This window comes from Mus musculus, chromosome 3 (assembly GCF_000001635.26).
Source record: "Mus musculus strain C57BL/6J chromosome 3, GRCm38.p6 C57BL/6J".
Taxonomy (NCBI): Eukaryota; Metazoa; Chordata; class Mammalia; order Rodentia; family Muridae; genus Mus; species Mus musculus.
Genome location: NC_000069.6, coordinates 106,265,831 through 106,273,762, shown reverse-complemented (window position 1 = coordinate 106,273,762; position 7,932 = coordinate 106,265,831).

Here is a 7,932-nt window from a genome sequence, read left to right as displayed (position 1 = left end):
ATGTGTGTGGAAATTATTAATCCAATAGATTCCTACTGTTTACTTATCTTTTTTAATATCTGCCCAATACTTTTATGGCTCTATATAACTAAAAGTGTTCTATCTCCTACTCCTTAGATGGGTGAAAACTGTCACCCTAGGAAATAATTCATTTTAAATAATTTTGACAGTACCCAGAAATGCATATTCATTTCAGATATAGCAATTCATTTTTATTTTGCATGCTTCCTATGTAGTCAAATTCTTATTCAGAAGTAATGAAATGATTCAGTGCAAGATTTAGCCATTGTTAAACAATTTACTGTCTTCAGCCAGTCACAGGAAAGTCTTAAGGCCAATGTCAGAGAAACTTTATCTTTTTCATAGACACTTTCTAAATTTTCTGCCAACTCTTGTACTGTAGAAAGGTTTCTAGGTACGGTTATTAGACATTTATTTCTCTAAGGATAAATGGAACCAAACATGTTCCATTTGAAACTCAGAAGCTTCATCTAGTGTTCTATATGTATGCTGATAGAAAAAAGTAGAAACCATTCCCAGACACTAATATGTAAAGTTGATTTTGCTAAAAATTTTCCATTCCTTCAATATTGTCCACATAATTTTAGGATTCTGTGTTAGAATTCATTCAAGTTTACTCTTTATGAAAATTCTTTATGAAACTAGTATATCATATTAAATTTCAAGTTAAGCAAAATTGTATACTTACTAATTCAAGAGAGCACACATAGTCCATTGTAAGTTTTTATTCCAATCCGAATTATATTAATTCTTTTTTTTTTTCCATTTTTTATTAGGTATTTAACTCATTTACATTTCCAATGCTATACCAAAAGTCCCCCATATCCACCCACCCCCACTCCCCTGCCCACCCACTCCCCCTTTTTGGCCCTGGTATTCCCCTGTACTGGGGCATATAAAGTTTGCAAGTCCAATGGGCCTCTCTTTCCAGTGATGGCCGACTAGGCCATCTTTTGATATATATGCAGCTAGAGTCAAGAGCTCCGGGGTACTGGTTAGCTCATAATGTTGTTCCACCTATAGGGTTGCAGATCCCTTTAGCTCCTTGGCTACTTTCTCTAGCTCCTCCATTGGGAGCCCTATGATCCATCCATTAGCTGACTGTGAGCATCCACTTCTGTGTTTGCTGGGCCCCGGCATAGTCTCACAAGAGACAGCTACATCTGCGTCCTTTCAATAAAATCTTGCTAGTGTATGCAATGGTGTCAGCGTTTGGATGCTGATTATGGGGTGGATCCCTGGCTATGGCAGTCTCTACATGGTCCATCCTTTCATCTCAGCTCCAAACTCCGTCTCTGTAACTCCTTCCATGGGTGTTTTGTTCCCAAATCTAAGGAGGGGCATAGTGTCCACACTTCAGTCTTCATTCTCCTTGAGTTTCATGTGTTTAGCAAATTATATCTTATATCTTGGGTATCCTAGGTTTGGGGCTAATATCCACTTATCAGTGAATACATATTGAATGAGTTTCTTTGTGAATGTGTTACCTCACTCAGGATGATGCCCTCCAGGTCCATCCATTTGGCTAGGAATTTCATAAATTCATTCTTTTTAATAGCTGAGAAGTACTCCATTGTGTAGATGTACCACATTTTCTGTATCCATTCCTCTGTTGAGGGGCATCTAGGTTCTTTCCAGCTTCTGGCTATTATAAATAAGGCTGCTATGAACATAGTGGAGCATGTGTCCTTCTTACCTGTTGGGGCATTTTCTGGATATATGCCCAGGAGAGGTATTGCTGGATCCTCCGGTAGTACTATGTCCAGTTTTCTGAGGAACCGCCAGACTGATTTCCAGAGTGGTTGTACAAGCCTGCACTCCCACCAACAATGGAGGAGTGTTCCTCTTTCTCCACATCCTCGCCAGCATCTGCTGTCACCTGAATTTTTGATCTTAGCCATTCTGACTGGTGTGAGGTGGAATCTCAGGGTTGTTTTGATTTGCATTTCCCTGATGATTAAGGATGTTGAACATTTTTTCAAGTGCTTCTCTGCCATTCGGTATTCCTCAGGTGAGAATTCTTTGTTCAGTTCTGAGCCCCATTTTTTAATGGGGTTATTTGATTTTCTGAAGTCCACCTTCTTGAGTTCTTTATATATGTTGGATATTAGTCCCCTATCTGATTTAGGATAGGTAAAGATCCTTTCCCAATCTGTTGGTGGTCTTTTTGTCTTATTGACGGTGTCTTATGCCTTGCAGAAACTTTGGAGTTTCATTAGGTCCCATTTGTCGATTCTCGATCTTACAGCACAAGCCATTGCTGTTCTGTTCAGGAATTTTTCCCCTGTGCCCATATCTTCAAGGCTTTTCCACACTTTCTCCTCTATAAGTTTCAGTGTCTCTGGTTTTATGTGAAGTTCCTTGATCCACTTAGATTTGACCTTAGTACAAGGAGATAAGTATGGATCGATTCGCATTCTTCTACACGATAACAACCAGTTGTGCCAGCACCAATTGTTGAAAATGCTGTCTTTCTTCCACTGGATGGTTTTAGCTCCCTTGTCGAAGATCAAGTGACCATAGGTGTGTGGGTTCATTTCTGGATCTTCAATTCTATTCCATTGGTCTACTTGTCTGTCTCTATACCAGTACCATGCAGTTTTTATCACAATTGCTCTGTAGTAAAGCTTTAGGTCTGGCATGGTGATTCCGCCAGAAGTTCTTTTATCCTTGAGAAGACTTTTTGCTATCCTAGGTTTTTTGTTATTCCAGACAAATTTGCAAATTGCTCCTTCCAATTCGTTGAAGAATTGAGTTGGAATTTTGATGGGGATTGCATTGAATCTGTAGATTGCTTTTGGCAAGATAGCCATTTTTACAATGTTGATCCTGCCAATCCATGAGCATGGGAGATCTTTCCATCTTCTGAGATCTTCTTTAATTTCTTTCTTCAGAGATTTGAAGTTTTTATCATACAGATCTTTCACTTCCTTAGTTAGAGTCACGCCGAGATATTTTATATTATTTGTGACTATTGAGAAGGGTGTTGTTTCCCTAATTTCTTTCTCAGCCTGTTTATTCTTTGTATAGAGAAAGGCCATTGACTTGTTTGAGTTTATTTTATATCCAGCTACTTCACCGAAGCTGTTTATCAGGTTTAGGAGTTCTCTGGTAGAATTTTTAGGGTCACTTATATATACTATCATATCATCTGCAAAAAGTGATATTTTGACTTCCTCTTTTCCAATTTGTATCCCCTTGATCTCCTTTTGTTGTCGAATTGCTCTGGCTAATACTTCAAGTACTATGTTGAAAAGGTAGGGAGAAAGTGGGCAGCCTTGTCTAGTCCCTGATTTTAGTGGGATTGCTTCCAGCTTCTCTCCATTTACTTTGATGTTGGCTACTGGTTTGCTGTAGATTGCTTTTATCATGTTTAGGTATGGGCCTTGAATTCCTGATCTTTCCAAAACTTTTATCATGAATGGGTGTTGGATCTTGTCAAATGCTTTTTCTGCATCTAACGAGATGATCATGTGGTTTTTGTCTTTGAGTTTGTTTATATAATGGATTTCATTGATGGATTTTCGTATATTAAACCATCCCTGCATCCCTGGAATAAAACCTACTTGGTCAGGATGGATGATTGCTTTAATGTGTTCTTGGATTCGGTTAGCGAGAATTTTATTGAGGATTTTTGCATCGATATTCATAAGAGAAATTGGTCTGAAGTTCTCTATCTTTGTTGGATCTTTCTGTGGTTTAGGTATCAGAGTAATAGTGGCTTCATAAAATGAGTTGGGTAGAGTACCTTCTACTTCTATTTTGTGAAATAGTTTGTGCAGAATTGGAATTAGATCTTCTTTGAAGGTCTGATAGAACTCTGCACTAAACCCATCTGGTCCTGGGCTTTTTTTGGTTGGGAGACTATTAATAACTGCTTCTATTTCTTTAGGTGATATGGGACTGTTTAGATGGTCAACTTGATCCTGATTCAACTTTGGTACCTGGTATCTGTCCAGAAATTTGTCCATTTCGTCCAGGTTTTCCAGTTTTGTTGAGTATAGCCTTTTGTAGAAGGATCTGATGGTGTTTTGGATTTCTTCAGGATCTGTTGTTATGTCTCCCTTTTCATTTCTGATTTTGTTAATTAGGATTTTGTCCCTGTGCCCTTTAGTGAGTCTAGCTAAGGGTTTATCTATCTTGTTGATTTTCTCAAAGAACCAACTCCTCGTTTGGTTAATTCTTTGAATAGTTCTTCTTGTTTCCACTTGGTTGATTTCACCCCTGAGTTTGATTATTTCCTGCCGTCTACTCCTCTTGGGTGAATTTGCTTCCTTTTTTTCTAGGGCTTTTAGATGTGTTGTCAAGCTGCTAGTATGTGCTGTCTCCCGTTTCTTCTTGGAGGCACTCAGCGCTATGAGTTTCCCTCTTAGAAATGCTTTCATTGTGTCCCATAGGTTTGGGTACGTTGTGGCTTCATTTTCATTAAACTCTAAAAAGTCTTTAATTTCTTTCTTTATTCCTTCCTTGACCAAGGTATCATTGAGAAGAGTGTTATTCAGTTTCCACGTGAATGTTGGCTTTCCATTATTTATGTTGTTATTGAAGATCAGTCTTAGGCCATGGTGGTCTGATAGGATACATGGGACAATTTCAATATTTTTGTATCTATTGAGGCCTGTTTTGTGACCAATTATATGGTCAATTTTGGAGAAGGTCCCGTGAGGTGCTGAGAAGAAGGTATATCCTTTTGTTTTAGGATAAAATGTTCTGTAGATATCTGTCAGGTCCATTTGTTTCATAACTTCTGTTAGTTTCACTGTGTCCCTGTTTAGTTTCTGTTTCCACGATCTGTCCTTTGAAGAAAGTGGTGTGTTGAAGTCTCCCACTATTATTGTGTGAGGTGCAATGTATGCTTTGAGCTTTACTAAAGTGTCTCTAATGAATGTGGCTGCCCTTGCATTTGGTGCGTAGATATTCAGAATTGAGAGTTCCTCTTGGAGGATTTTACCTTTGATGAGTATGAAGTGTCCCTCCTTGTCTTTTTTGATAACTTTGGGTTGGAAGTCGATTTTATCCGATATTAAAATGGCTACTCCAGCTTGTTTCTTCAGTCCATTTGCTTGGAAAATTGTTTTCCAGCCTTTCACTCTGAGGTAGTGTCTGTCTTTTTCCCTGAGATGGGTTTCCTGTAAGCAGCAGAATGTTGGGTCCTGTTTGTGTAGCCAGTCTGTTAGTCTATGTCTTTTTATTGGGGAATTGAGTCCATTGATATTAAGAGATATGAAGGAAAAGTAATTGTTGCTCCCTTTTATTTTTGTTGTTAGAGTTGGCATTCTGTTCTTGTGGCTGTCTTCTTTTTGGTTTGTTGAATGATTACTTTCTTGGTTGTTCTAGGGCGTGATTTCCGTCCTTGTATTGCTTCTTTTCTGTTATTATCCTTTGAAGGGCTGGATTCGTGGAAAGATATTGTGTGAACTTGGTTTTGTCGTGGAATACGTTGGTTTCTCCATCTATGGTAATTGAGAGTTTGGCCGGGTATAGTAGCCTGGGCTGGCATTTGTGTTCTCTTAGTGTCTGTATAACATCTGTCCAGGCTCTTCTGGCTTTCATAGTCTCTGGTGAAAAGTCTGGTGTAATTCTGATAGGCCTTCCTTTATATGTTACTTGACCTTTCTCCCTTACTGCTTTTAATATTCTATCTTTATTTAGTGCATTTGTTGTTCTGATTATTATGTGTCGGGAGGAATTTCTTTTCTGGTCCAGTCTATTTGGAGTTCTGTATGCTTCTTGTATGATCATGGGCATCTCTTTTTTTATGTTTGGGAAGTTTTCTTCTATTATTTTGTTGAAGATATTAGCTGGCCCTTTAAGTTGAAAATCTTCATTCTCATCAATTCCTATTATCCGTAGGTTTGGTCTTCTCATTGTGTCCTGGATTACCTGGATGTTTTGAGTTAGGATCTTTTTGCATTTTGTATTTTCTTTGACTGTTGTGTCGATGTTCTCTATGGAATCTTCTGCACCTGAGATTCTCTCTTCCATTTCTTGTATTCTGTTGCTGATGCTCGCATCTATGGTTCCAGATCTCTTTCCTAGGGTTTCTATCTCCAGCGTTGCCTCGCTTTGGGTTTTCTTTATTGTGTCTACTTCCCCTTTTAGTTCTAGTATGGTTTTGTTCATTTCCATCACCTGTTTGGCTGTGTTTTCCTGCTTTTCTTTAAGAGCCTGTAACTCTTTAGCAGTGCTCTCCTGTAAATCTTTAAGTGACTTATGAAAGTCCTTCTTGATGTCCTCTATCATCATCATGAGAAATGTTTTTAAATCTGGGTCTAGATTTTCGGTTGTGTTGGGGTGCCCAGGACTAGGTGGGGTGGGAGTGCTGCGTTCTGATGATGGTGAGTGGTCTTGATTTCTGTTAGTAGGATTCTTACGTTTGCCTTTCGCCATCTGGTAATCCCTGAAGCTAGCTGTTTTAGTTGTCACTGTTAAGAGCTTGTTCTTCAGGTGACTCTGTTAGCCTCTATGAGCAGACCTGGAGGGTAGCACTCTCCTTAGTTTCAGTGGGCAGAGTATTCTCTGCAGGCAAGCTCTCTTCTTGCAAGGCAGGTACCCAGATATCTGGTGTTCGAACCAGACTCCTGGCAGAAGTTGTGTTCCACTCACTAGAGGTCTTAGGATCACGTGTGGAATCCTGTGTGGGCCATGCGGGTGTCAGGCGACTCAGCTGGCAAGGTAGCCGGGGCTCGAGTGGAGTGGAAGGGGTTTGTGCCCCAGATCAAGCCCGGGTAGCCTGCTTCCCTATGTACCGCAGTCTCAAGTTCCACGCGATTGGATTGGGGTAGGCGCTGTGTTCCACTCACCAGAGGTCTTAGGGTCCCGTGGGGAGTCCCGTGTGGACCCTTGCGGGTGTTGGGCAAGACTCTGCTGGCAAGGTAGCCCGGGGCTCGAGTCTCGAGTCGAGCGGAAGGGACTTGTGCCCCAGATCAGGCCCGGGTAGCCTGCTTCCCTATGTACCGCAGTCTCAAGTTCCGCGCGATTGGATTGGGGCAGGCACTGTGATCCACTCACCAGAGGTCTTAGGGTCCCGTGGGGAGTCCCGTGTGGACCCTTGCGGGTGTTGGGCAAGACTCTGCTGGCAAGGTAGCCCGGGGCTCGAGTCTCGAGTCGAGCGGAAGGGACTTGTGCCCCAGATCAGGCCCGGGTAGCCTGCTTCCCTATGTACCGCAGTCTCAAGTTCCACGCGATTGGATTGGGGCAGGCACTGTGGTCCACTCACCAGAGGTCTTAGGGTCCCGTGGGGAGTCCCGTGTGGACCCTTGCGGGTGTTGGGCAAGACTCTGCTGGCAAGGTAGCCCGGGGCTCGAGTCTCGAGTCGAGCGGAAGGGACTTGTGCCCCAGATCAGGCCCGGGTAGCCTGCTTCCCTATGTACCGCAGTCTCAAGTTCCGCGCGATTGGATTGGGGCAGGCACTGTGATCCACTCACCAGAGGTCTTAGGGTCCCGTGGGGAGTCCCGTGTGGACCCTTGCGGGTGTTGGGCAAGACTCTGCACACATAGTCCATTGTAAGTTTTTATTCCAATCCGAATTATATTAATTCTTAAAACTCAATAACAGATCCATTCTTTATCATTTATTGATAACATCTTCCTCTTAATTTCTGTAGAATTTCCAAAGAATATTATGTGTATTTTCTGTATGGTATTGACATGGTGTTATATAATATGCAAAGGTGATGAAAATTTTGTACATAAGCACCTTACAATATAGAGAAAATATGTTGTTTCTGTATGGATGTGGTTCCAGGTGATAATAACTTTGATAACCTATATCTTACGTAAGAAAGGGGAGGTGGGGCTTCTAGGAGGCTTGGAAGATTCTAGGTCAGTACCAGGCACTAGATATTTTCTGGGAAGATGAGACAATGGGGCAATGAGATGGATGCATACTATATGCACACAGGTAACTAG